This window comes from Tursiops truncatus, chromosome 13, assembly GCF_011762595.2.
Source record: "Tursiops truncatus isolate mTurTru1 chromosome 13, mTurTru1.mat.Y, whole genome shotgun sequence".
NCBI classification, from domain to species: Eukaryota; Metazoa; Chordata; class Mammalia; order Artiodactyla; family Delphinidae; genus Tursiops; species Tursiops truncatus.
Window position 1 is genome coordinate 79,389,380 of NC_047046.1, and position 13,594 is coordinate 79,402,973.

Below are 13,594 nucleotides of genomic sequence, written 5' to 3' on the forward strand. Positions count from 1 at the left end.
AGTCTAAGTTGAACTAATCTACTAAAAAACACCTAAATCGATGATTTTCTAAATTTTTACACTTTATAGGTTTTGAAATCTGCTTCCTTCACATTTGTAGTTTCATCATTTTTAAAGTGTACAGTTAGTATCTGAACTCTTTATTTTGCTTTATATTTTTTTCTTAGAAAATAGCAGAGAACCATCTGAATGAAACATAAAATTAATAATAAACTGTTCCAAAAATTCAAATGGAGAAAAATGTCAGCTACGTAGGCCTCAAGAAATAGTCGGAACTTTAAAAAATATCTATTTATTCTTTTTGGTCAGGGGAAGCAGTAATGGTAACAGAACATCTATATGGCTAATGATAAAACACATAAATAGAAACTAGAATCACCTTGTAGTATTCAAATCCCTGCTATACCCACCACTTATATTGTTTTCGGCTTTTGTTTCAACTATAAAATAGTGGCTACAATATTATTTCCCTCATAAATTCTTGTGCAAATTAAATAAATTAATATAAACAAGGTGCTTAAAATAGTATCTAGCACATAATAAGCACTCAGCAATGTTACATATTATCCATGATATTGAAAATAAAATATAATATAAAATTTGATAATGATATTTGGACATTTTCTGAAAAATGAAAATCAACCATTATCTGCCATCAATGTTTAAAGGGACAGAAATAAAATAATGATATTACTGGAATTATTTTGCTTTTCTAACACTTAACAGTGATTTTCTGTCTTTCATTCCTTGCTTGGACAAGAAAATCAGTTAATTTTTCAGCTTAGCCGTTTCCTTCTCTCCTTAAATAAATATATTCGATGAAATTAAGTTATAAAAAAGGAAGTAAAATTCCAACTGAGACTGGTATTGAACTTAATTCTCTAAACAAACAAACAAAAAAACAAATACATAAGGGTAATAACTTTCTAAGTAAATACTGAAACTTTCTGCTCTGGTTAAAATATAATTATATTCAGGAAGTAAAAATTATACTGCCTTTCAATACACAGTATTTTTTCTTTAAACATCTTTATTGGAGTATAAATTGCTTTAAAATGGTGTGTTAGTTTCTGTTCTCTAACACAGTGAATCAGCAATACATATACATATATCCCCATATCTCCTCCCTCTTGTGTCTCCCTCTCACTCTCCCTATCCCACCCCTCTAGGTGGTCACAAAGCACGAAGCTGATCTCCCTGTGCTATGTGGCTGCTTCCCACTAGCTATCGATTTTACATTTCAATACAGTATTTTGATAGTATTATTTTATCTCCAAAACACGTAAGTGCACTGTCCAACTCTCCAGAATGAAAAAGAGAAATACATACTGAGAGCAGAAATATTGGTATAAAAGTTCAAACTGGTAGACCATTTATTCAGTACTGAAAGCAAGTGAGTTGTAATAGCCTCCAGTCTTGGCAGTGCGAGCACTAAAGGAAAACGCAGCGGAACCAGAGGAAATGAGGTCATGCAAGAGGGCAAAGGACAAAGATTAACAGTCACCGTTGCTGGGTAACAACAGGAGGGATTCGCAAAGACACTTACAATTCCATCAGTCTGGTCTTGTTTTCTTTCATCATGTACTCATTCTGGATAAACACAGTGCTCATTCTGGGAGAACATGAAAAACAAAAGAATACAAATGAATATATTGTGTCCATTATATAAAACATTTTATAATTCACCAAAGCAACAGTTGTTCCTTCTTTGTGAAAGTACTGAAAATATACTAAACTATTAATAAAAATCATTTTTCTTTAGCTTAAGTTCTGTTTTTTATCTAGAATATACAGAATCAAGAGTGAAAGATTTAACATGATAAACCACGTCATTTGAATGCAACTCCAGTTTATTACTGTACACTATGAAAAAATAACAAAGCTTAATGCTAAAATATAGGTACTCCTGTGAAATAAAAGAAAAATCCATTTTATATGTATGAAAAACAATATTTACCTAATAAAATCCTGGAATGGAATAGGTGCAAAAACAGTAAAATAGGCACTGAAGAGAATGAGTTTTGAATACAGAAAGTGTACTGAATATAGAAATATTCAGCATATATATAGATTTTCTTGAACGATTAGCATATAAAGCTGTATGCTTATATGTATGTGAACTGTATCACTGATTTAGTTTTTGATAATGACCAGGAAAAAAAATCACATTTCCCCACATTTCCTAAATTCTTCTCACATCTTTCTACTCCATCGTTTACACGTTTTAGATAATACAAGCCACATGGCATTGTTTTTAAATGAGAGAAATAAAAAGGGAATAGTAAAAACTTAATCTCACAAAGTATCTCTAAAACACACTTTAGCAGTTTTCTGACAATGTGAAGAGAATTTCTGCCTCATACGAAGCGTGTATCACGATTACCCACTAATTTAATGCTAAACTAATTTAGTAGCTATGTTTTCAGATCAGAGCAACTTTGCACAGTATCATGTAGGTATTACATTTTCCTTCTAAGCGTCACTCAATGAGTTCTTTTAATAATGAAATATTATTTTAAAGGTAAACAATGGGTACAAATATCATTTGTAAAAACAAATAAGGCAATTAAAAATAATGGTTCCTAACAGACTGAAGTATTAGTAGAGTGCAGTTGGTCACAGAGAAGAGGGAAGAAGCTGTTGGTGCTCAAAGGAAGGTAAATGTGAGCAACAGTGAGCTAATACAGGAAGGAGTGCAAGTAAAGTCTTGCCATGTGTCCTCGTCTGAGCACAGAGGGATGTGAACTTTGGTCTCTCCTGGGCACTAGAGGCTCAGAGAGTGGATGGCTGTGAATTTTCATCTGAAGCCAGACACGAAGCCACAGAACGATGACAAAAGAAAGTCAAAGTGACTATTGCCTCAAATTCATTGTGCTTGCAATTACGCAACTCTTGAAAACATGAGACTGCTTGATATTTTTTAAAACTCTGTATTTTACAATGCTTTTCCCCCCCAATTTTTATCATGGCTATTTTAAACACACGGAAAAATAGAATGATAAAATGAATGCCCCTGTTAACTCTATTTGATAATTGTTAACATTTTACCATATTTGCTTCATCCTTTCTGACTCGATTTCATCTAGAATCAGAACAGCCTTATTTGTCAGTTTTTCCTTCTCTGTGTATTTAATAAATGGTAATTGCTCACTTATCACACAATTATTGACTAATATCTTTATCATGCAAGTTTTATGATTCAAGGAGCTATAAGTAAAAAGCTTCAGGATTTTTAGAGAGATTTTCCAACAAAAGTGTTAGTATAACATAATTGCAATCTCCATCTAAAGTAGTATTGGCCTCTCTTTGAATGTTTTATGAACTGGAGCTTTTCATTTTCTTCTCTGAAAATGTTCATTCATAGAAAAAATTAAGCATGCCTTCCATGATCGGATCTTTCATGGATTGCTATATCTCAACACACTATCATTTGCTCATTTATCTCAACTGTATGCCCTTAGCTAGGCCTGTTAGACTCCTTTAATTTTTTCACAAGCTTTTCATCTTTCTTAGAAAGATATTATTCAAATAGTCTCCTATCAATAGACATTTGTGTTGTTTTCATTATTTTTCTATTACAGATAGGGCTACAATTATTAATCTTGTTCATATGTAATTTTATTCTCATGAAGGTATATCCTTGGAATTGATTTCCAGAAATGCACTGACTGGGTCCAAAGCTAAATGTACTATAATTTGTAAGATATTGACAAAATTCCCTCCCTGCAGTTGTACCGTTTGCCTGTTTCCTCAACACTTGCCAACAGAAAGAGAAATGTTATCTAAAATTAATGCTAGTTTTAATTTGCATTTTTAATTTGCATTTACCTTTTCATGAGGGGAGGATGGCAAGAGCCTTGGTCCAAAGACGTCAATAATACCATGGTACTGGGAGGTGAAATGACTACTCACAAATTCTCTACACAATAGACCAACAATAGAATGCTCTCCAAGAGCATCCTCTGGCATCAGAAGAGCTGTGTGTTTTACTATCACTATATTTAGAATTTATACTTATTGTTTATTAAGTGATTTATGAATTTTGTTAGATGTTATTTAATATTATATAAATAAGATAGATTTTCAAATCATTTAGCAGCTTTTTCGTTAAGGTGGTTTTGAGTTGACAGCCATATAACAGGTACTCTTCAGTATTCCCTCATGGATCTTTTCATTTTCGGAGTGATTCACCAAATAAAGTTTTATATAACCTCACCTTCCATCTGAAAGCACTGTTAGCCCATCTTTGAATGCTTTATTGCCAAAGACTTCTTGCTTCTCATCCTAAAGTTTCTCATGCATGAAAAAATCAAGCATGTTCTTTATGCTCAAGTCACTCATCTTTCACATATTTCAATTCACTATCATTTGTCCCAATTTTTATTTATAATATAAGCACTTTTCTAGGCTGTGAGACTCACATTTTCTTCACAAGTTTTTTCTCTTTCACAGATGATATTTTCACTGCATATTGTGGGAAAATGATGGTGATTATGCATAATATTTTAAAGAATGCAATCCAATTCAGAGTACAGCCGATTATCTATTTGGATGATGAATTTTTAGGAAAACTGGTGTTGTCATTATAACAAATAATAACTTCATGTAAATTCAACTAGCAAAGGATATCTTTATTATCTCAATAATATCGACTAAAATTTCATTATTTTAAATTAAGTTTTTAACATCTTATTTGATTTTAAAATTGTCTAGAATATATTCGCTGCATGACAAATTACCCCACAACTTTTAGCAGCTTAAAAATTCGTTTTATTTTACTCATGCTTTTGTGTACTAGGTATTTGAAGGTTCTAGCTGAGCACACTTCAGGTGTCTCATATAGCTGTAATCAGATGTCGTCTGGGACAGCAGTGATCTGAAGGTTTGGCTCAGCTAGATATTCCAGAATGGGTCATTGCAATGCTGGCAATCGATGCTGGCTGTCTGCTGGAAGCTCAGCTGGGCTGTTGACCGGATCACCTGCACATGGCTTATTAACCATGGCAGTAGGGGGAGATACCGTTTCAACCATCTTTGGAAAGGACCATCTGCCACGTTAAGCTCCTATCAGTATGTATTTAATATTATCACATTAAACCAACACATTAGAAAGACAAAGACATGTGTGTGTGTGTGTGTGTGTGTGTGTGTGTGTGTGTATATATATATATATATATATATATATATATATATATATATATATATATATATATATATACATATCTTGATTTACACCTTCCTTAGGGCTGAGGAACATGGGTACACTGCTTTGCTGTATCTCCTGACTGCTGCAGTGATTAGTCAGTTCATTTCTAACTTGATCATGATTTTTTCCCATGTAACTGATGACTTGAACTACTGTTGTATCTTTCTATCCCTTCCTGAAGTTTGAACCTAACAGGCAAATACATGTAACTGTCAACATAAATGTAAATGATTAGTTTTCCTATAAAATAATGGCATAGTTATCAATATTGCAAAGCATAGAAAGGATTTATACTTAATTCAGATGAGTCATTGCATCTAGAGGAGTTTTGGGATAAGAGTGGATGGGGCAAAATGTTATCCAGTCTCTTCTGTAATGTATATTGTTTTTGGAAATTCTGGGTTATGAGAACACATTTTAGTTTAGCTACTCTCTCTCTTTGTATGTACTTTCAAAAATTTTCAATATAACATGGAACGTTTACAGTTGTAATAGTAATACTGTGTATAATATTCTTTTCTTTAACACATACAATTTTACTTTTTAAATACAAGGTATAATTTAAATTATATATTACCTTATTTTCATTTTGCTTGTTTTTTAAATAAATATGTATTTTGTTTTCAATTACTATTTCCATGTATTAGAAATATAATTACCAAATATTTCAATAAAATAATTGGTATTATATTTTAAATTTAATCCTGTAAAAATATTATACATATATTTTGCAGACGATTTCTATCAAAATAACTGCAAGTAGAATGATATTATTTTTCCACTTTTATCATTTCAACCTTAGCAGTCATGGCTCCTTGAGTTTGAGTACATTTCTTCCCTCTAATCTGCAAAACTTCCAGAATCAGAAGAGAGTCAGACTAATGACAATAATGAGACTCATGTCTGGAAAGCACTGATAATGCTGCATGTGCATTAATGACATCCATGTAACTGAACACTGTGAGACTTAAATGGATCTTGGAACCATAAAACTGTAGCAAGCAATTTCCCATTTTTCTGCCGTGTGGAATGGTGTTTCTTAGCAGTGTTTACCTCCTATGAGCTTCTGAATTCAATATGCATGGAAAAGCAGATATTTAATAGGGTCACTTTATTAGTTTAAGAGCTAAAATGTTATCCTAACTGAATACTGATTTGTTATCAAATATATAAATATAAATAACTTCCTCTAGAGGGGTCATTTTGATCAATATTGAGTCTGACATGGGCTCTTTTCATAGAGGTAATGGAATAATGGTGAAAGGTGCTATAAGCCCAGAATTTTAACTGAGTTAATGGTAGCTAGTTCTCCAGAACCCAGAGGAAAATAGAAAATCACCTAGAAAGGCAGGGCAAAGTAAAGTTTAATTCCACAAATGGTAGTAATTTAGTAAATAGTTTGTAGCATTATTTAGGATGTGTCCAAATACATTTTAGCCTTTAAACATGAATGTCCAACGGATTTTTTACATTCTTTGTATACCTTTCCAAATGAGTTATTTTGGTAATACCATCTCCTCATCTATAACCCACTGCATATTTTAGACCAAGTATTAAGAGTAATTCTTAATTAGAGAAAAGGGCTGGTGTTGACACTGCACTGTCCAGGTCCTCCATCATCTAATAATAACAGTGGACATTTATAGAGTGCTTATTAGGTGCCATATTTGATCCACAGTTCAACGCATTTTATATACATTCTTATCCACCCAAATTTTAAAACAGATTAGGCAACTGTAATATTTGGCAAGGTACATAGCTGCGATTTTTGCCATGCAAATTCAAACTGAAATCCAAGTCTGAACTATTGCTTCACACTACCCCTCTAGTTTCTTTATTAATTCCCAAGTCCCAGAATTATATTTCCCACAACTAGACAATTAACCGTCTGCCCTTCTCTTTCTACTTGAATTTCTGAAGAGTCTACCCCTGCCATTATCTTCAAATTTCCTCCAAAGTCTTTGGACCCCTTATCTTCAGTTCTAGTGCAGGTCTTTCACCCTTGGTCTGCTCTTATAGTCATGCATCCAAATCGTACCATCACTTGGCTAATGGCCATTGTCTCAAAGTGAACACACTTCAGATCAAATACATTTTCTAATTTCTGCAGTACTATTTTTTCTATTCATTAACATTTTTTAATCAACACCACACAGTTTCAAAAATCTCTGTATTATTTCTAAATAGCTTAAGGTGGAAAGAGACTTGGAGAATAATCCTGGGTTTAATGCATGACTCTAGCCATGATTGGGTTTATAATATCTACCAGGCAAAGTTCATGCTCTCATGGAACTTAGTATACTATAATCGGAGAAATAGATTTGAAACATGTATATATACAAATATCTGTAAAATTAAAACATAATACTTGCTATATATGAAAATTTCACAATTCTGTCATATAGCACAACAAGCGGACTTTAAAATGAAAATAGTGCAACAAGGGAAGATATTAAGAGGATTTAATATTTAGTATGGGGAGGTATCATATAACATATCTCAAGGCAGTAACATCTAAACTGCGACTTGAGTGATGACTACAAATTCAGTGAATTCAGTAGGTGGTCAGTGTGTGTTTGTGTGTGTGTGTCTTTAGTTGGATAAGTTGAAAAGAGAGCTGAAGAATGACTCCCTGGTATTTTCCTTGCACAATTCATTTCATGAATGGTGGTGCCTTTCACTCAGCACTGGAGAGGATACAATTTTAGAGTAAAATTGTGATATGAGGCAACAATAATTTTTTCCTAAAATGATATTTTTTTTCACATATATTCTACTGTTAAAATTCTTCTCCAGGCTATCATCTTGTGTCTAGATGACTTAACATAGCCAACTCACTTTTAATTTTAAGTTTTCCTCATCTGCCACTTCCATATCCCTAAACATACAATTTGACATGATTTGACCTACAGAACCTATACAGATTTCTATTATTTTAGGGAAAGAATATATGTTTTCTTTCAGTGTCCTTGAACAATTAATCTTGAATGAACTGTGTCCTCAGGATCTTAGATCTTCTCTAAGCCACATGGCTGAAATAACACTGATATTTTTACTTCTTAATATATACTAAACTTATCCCTTTGCACCAGGAACTGACCCAGGCTTTTAATGTTGTGGAACGGCTCTCTTTCTTCTGTTCACTTGCCTCTTCTTTCCTTAGGGAAGACATATTCATCCCTCAGGTTTCAGGTTATATATCTTTGAGGCATTTTGATTCATTCTGCCCAATCTCAATTATACTCCCTTATCATACCTTGAGTTTTCTTTGATAGCAATCATTACTATAGTTTATAATTATGCATTTATTTGTATATTTATGTTTAAAGTCTATTTTCTCCAACTAGAATATAACTGAGCACCATGAGAAAAGAATCTAACTGTTGTGTTACCAGTGTCCAGCACATACCAGGGACTCAATAATAGTGGAAGAAGCTTGAGATAGGCATATTTTATGTTCCCTTCATGCATAACATGTGCTTCTTCATATTTCTGTGGGTTTGATTATATGAATTTTTTTGTCAGAAATATCCTCTCATCCTTTTGCCCATTCTCCTATCCATGCTTTAAAATTCAAACCAAGATTAGAGGCTTCATAATATCTAACACAGATGTCTCAAGCATAGTTTCTTTCTACCAATTTCTATGGCGCTTGCAGTCCCTGTCATATAATTAAATAATTATCCATATGTTGTCCTCCAATTGTTTCCTTGCCAAAACTATGAACACGTGGTTGATGTCCTATGTATTCTACATACTTTTGCACATCTCTCAATACCTGCAGAACTACTTTGGATAAATGGTGCTTTATAATAATCTTTATTTTAATTAAAAAATAAATTATTTTACTTGCCTTGATGTTTAAGTTATGAATAAGAACTGAGCAAGCCCAATGATTGTATCAATTCAACACTCTATGAGAAAATTTACATACTCAACAGAGTGAGGGGAGTGTAATGAGGGACAAATTACAAATGAAATCAACCAGGGTGATGAAATATACCCACGACCAGCCTGAGGGGTAAGGAGAAGAAACAGTTGCCAACATCTGGAGTGAGAGCTTTAGATCTTGCTTCAGCAGTGGGAGAGGGCCCCCTCACGGGAGCTATCATCTCCAGGAGAGTAATGGAGCCATTGTCAACCCTTAGCCCAGCAAGCAATACACCAACAGAGTGAAGATACCATTCTCACTCCACGTTCCCCCCAGTTTCCAGATAGTCTTTCTCATTGGCTGAACTCAACTGAGTAAAATGTCCATCATGGTCAACCACCCAGGGAATGGAGCAAAGTGGAGATGATCTGAAGGCACAGGGAAGATATCCAGGACATGGACAGCTAAGTTTGGTACCAGTCTACTTGCTATAACACAGAGCCCCCAATATACATTGTCTCAAGCAAGACAGGACTTTGTTTCTCTCCTGTATAACTCTCCGAAAATAAATGGGACAGCACTGGTAGTGCCCCTCTACCTTTCTAATCACAAAACTTCTACCTCTGGGTCCAAAGTGGTTGCTCCAGGTCCTGCCACCACTCTTTATCCCAAGCAGTGGGAATGAGAAAAGGGCAAGGAAGCACATTGCCTTGAAGAGCTTGATGTGAAGGAGGCACCTATCACTTCTTACATTCCATTGCCCCATACAAAGTCATCTGCTGCAAGTACAGCCCAGCTAAATCCTGGGGATTTTACTATTTACAGAAGAAGAAAACACTAATGCTGGTGGGAAACTATCTGGGGTGATCCAGGCAGAAGAAATGCCGTGTACAAAGGCACTAAGACAGAAAGAAGCTTGTTGGAACACATTTATGTGTGAAGAGAATAACGATTCACAGCATCTGTAAACAGGCACACACACAATCCTTTACTGAAGTTTACACATCCTATCGTATATTGTGCACAATAATCTTCCTAAAGTGCCTTGTTTTGAACAATTTTGGTACATGGCTGATAAAATGTGTGTGCTAAACATATATATTGAGTTTATTGCTGCAATCAAATAAAACCCAGAGCAAATTTAATGGATATTTTTCTAATGACATGCATAATTGTCTTGTGCTACATGCTAATAATGTAGATATAAGTGAAATGCCATTTCCAAATAATACTAATTACAGTCATTTAGGTGGAAAATCGAATCACATATTAAATTCTCTGATGTCTCTAATAGCCATTTTCACTAAGAGTCTTTAATTCTCCTCAACATCCTTGTGAGGCAAAGCAGACACTGACACCAACAGTGGGATTTTACTTTTGAGAGGTAGGTTTATTTAACATTTTACTGGGTTTCTGCATGTTCATTTCATATGAGTGTTCTCCAGAACCTGTCATATGTCTAAAGGATCATTATATCGTCCTGCCCTCTTATCAGAGTGAAGGGTAAATTTATAGTGGAGAAAGGGTGCAGATTTAGAAAGAGGCAATAAATGGGCAGAACTTCAGTCCTCAAATCCTGCTCTCTTACATTTCACCCTCCTTCATTCTTCATACTTAGCGGATGTCTGCCTCAGGCACAGGATAATCGCAGGACCCTTTCTTAAAACTGTCTGCACTGCTTGTGATTGGCTTGAAATGTCAAATGATTGACTAAATCACTCCCTAATTAGACATAAACTCCACACTATGCAAATTTCTCAAAGTTAATAAATTATAAAATAGCTTCATTTACTATGTAATTGACAAAACCAGATGCCTCTTGCCAAGGGAAGAGCACTAGGAAGCAGTAAATCACTGTGCTTGAAGGGAGGGGGATTTTGCCTTTGAGGAATAAAGGGCACAAGAGGAGACCTAAATAAAAATCATCTATTTTATAATGAGTTCCTAAACTCATTATTTTTTTAAAAAAGGTTCTGTCTGTCCTTATATGGATACAGGTGCCTGGTTGTGCACACACAAAATCTTTTTTTCTTTTTCTTTTTTTTTTTTTTTTTTGCGGTACGCGGGCCTCTCACTGTTGTGGCCTCTCCCGTTGCGGAGCACAGGCTCCGGACACGCAGGCTCAGCGGCCATGGCTCACGGGCCCAGCCGCTCCGCGGCATGTGGGATTCTCCCGGACCGGCGCATGAACCTGCGTCCCCTGCGTCGGCAGGCGGACTCTCAACCACTGCGCCACCAGGAAAGCCCCAAAATCATTTTAAAAATATTTCTTGGCCATATAAAATGTTAAATACTGTGTTTGAAATATTCTTTTCCAAATCTTTGAAATTCTGATTATATTCTGTCAAGTTGATTTAATTAACAAGTAAGTGCCAGGCACTATGCATTTATGTGTTTTATCACGTATCTCCTGTATGTGGTCACTGATTTTGCTCATGACTGCAATTGCTATATTTCAGTTTTCTAGGTAATCATAACTGGTTATTCTACGTTAGTATTTATGTAAACATGTTAGGAAAATATGGTTGACTGCTGAGCCACATTGTATACTGTGTTTGCATTTGCCATCTTGAACAACTTTTGTATTGTCCCTGGGAATAATAACTACCTCATTTTTCTTTTCATTTCCTGTGTTGCTTTCAGTATTTCATTCACCCAAACACCTGACAGAGTTACAAGAATCTAATTTGAGAAGATCAAATTCTCCATCACTTCTGGTTTTGAAATCACTTTCTTCCTTGTGCTTTGCTCTAGACTTATTGCACCTTCTGTCATCCTGGAGTTTCCTCTATCAAAGAGGGATGCCCTTTGTAGGTGGTATCCCTTTTGTCCTGAATCTTGTCTTTCTTTTTCTGAGATAACAATCTTTTGAATAAAAACATCCTCTTCTGTTAGGATGAGAAAGGCTACGTGTGAAGTAATTATTTTTAAAATTTATATTTGAAGCTGCCATTAGTCTACCCTTCCTCCAACAAATGAAAACATACTTCATTTCATAAATGGGCTGGAGATTTTACAGTGTTAAGGATAATTTCCTGATATGCCCAACTGTTCCCCAAGCTTCAAAAAAACATGTCAATATGTTCTATGGGATGTAAACACCTGTATAACTTATTAAGACTAGAAGTTCCAACTCTATGACATAAATCACAGCAAGATCCTTTTTGACCCATCTCCTAGAGGAATGGAAATAAAAACAAACATAAACAAATGGGACCTAATGAAACTTCAAAGCTTTTGCACAGTAAAGGAAACCATAAACAAGACCAAAAGACAACGCTCAGAATGGGAGAAAATATTTGCAAATGAAGCAACTGACAAAGGATTAATTTCCCAAATTTACAAGCAGCTCATGCAGCTCAATAACAAAAAAACAAACAACCCAATCCAAAAATGGGCAGAAGACCTAAATAGACATTTCTCCAAAGAAGATATACAGACTGCCAACAAACACATGAAGGAATGCTCAACATCATTAATCTTTAGAGAAATGCAAATCAAAACTACAATGAGGTATCATCTCACACCAGTCAGAATGGCCATCACCAAAAAATCTAGAAACAATAAATGCTGGGGAGGGTGTGGAGAAAAGGGAACACTCTTGCACTGCTGGTGGGAATGTGAATTGGTACAGCCACTGTGGAGAACAGTATGGAGGTTCCTTAAAAAACTACAAATAGAACTACCATACGACCCAGCAATCCCACTACTGGGCATATACCCTGAGAAAAACATAATTCAAAAAGAGTCATGTACCAAAATGTTCACTGCAGCTCTATTTACAATAGCCAGGAGATGGAAACAACCTAAGTGCCCATCATCAGATGAATGGATAAAGAAGATGTGGCACATATATACAATAGAATATTACTCAGCCATAAAAAGAAACAAAGTTGAGTTATTTGTAGTGAGGTGGATGGGTGTAGAGTCTGTCATACAGAGTGAAGTAAGTCAGAAAGAGAAAGACAAATACCGTATGCTAACACATCTATATGGAATTTAAGAAAAAAAAGTGTCATGAAGAACCTAGGGGTAAGACAGGAATAAAGACACAGACCTAGTAGAGAATGGACTTGAGGATATGGGTAGGGGGAAGGGTGAGCTGTGACAAAGCGAGAGAGAGGCATGGACGTATATACACTACCAAACGTAGGGTGGATAGCTAGTGGGAAGCAGCCGCATAGCACAGGGAGATCAGCGCGGTGCTTTGTGACCACCTGGAGGGGTGGGATAGGGAGGGAGGGAGATGCAAGAGGGAAGAGATGTGGGAACATATGTATATGTATAACTGATTCACTTTGTTATAAAGCAGAAACTAACACAGCATTGTAAAGCAATTATACCCCAATAAAGATATTAAAAAAAAAAGACTAGAAGTTCCAAATAACTTATATGTATTATGTGTAGTTAGGTTGTATTAGAAATATAAGTTGATAAATCATAGTAGAAAATCCTATGGAATCTCAATTATATGTCCCAACTCTATTGTTGAAGAAAAGAAGCATCATAATGTAATA

At 35.0% G+C, this 13,594-nt stretch overlaps 1 long non-coding RNA gene across 1 annotated transcript in view; it reads right to left on the minus strand.

The window, feature by feature from the left end:
• LOC109550295 (uncharacterized) overlaps positions 1-13,594 on the minus strand; it is a 120,598-nt gene that overhangs the window by 56,212 nt on the left and 50,792 nt on the right. The window contains exon 2 of the long non-coding RNA XR_002176804.2: positions 1,547-1,612. This is a non-coding gene — a long non-coding RNA (uncharacterized lncRNA). The remainder of the gene's footprint in view (positions 1-1,546; positions 1,613-13,594) is intronic.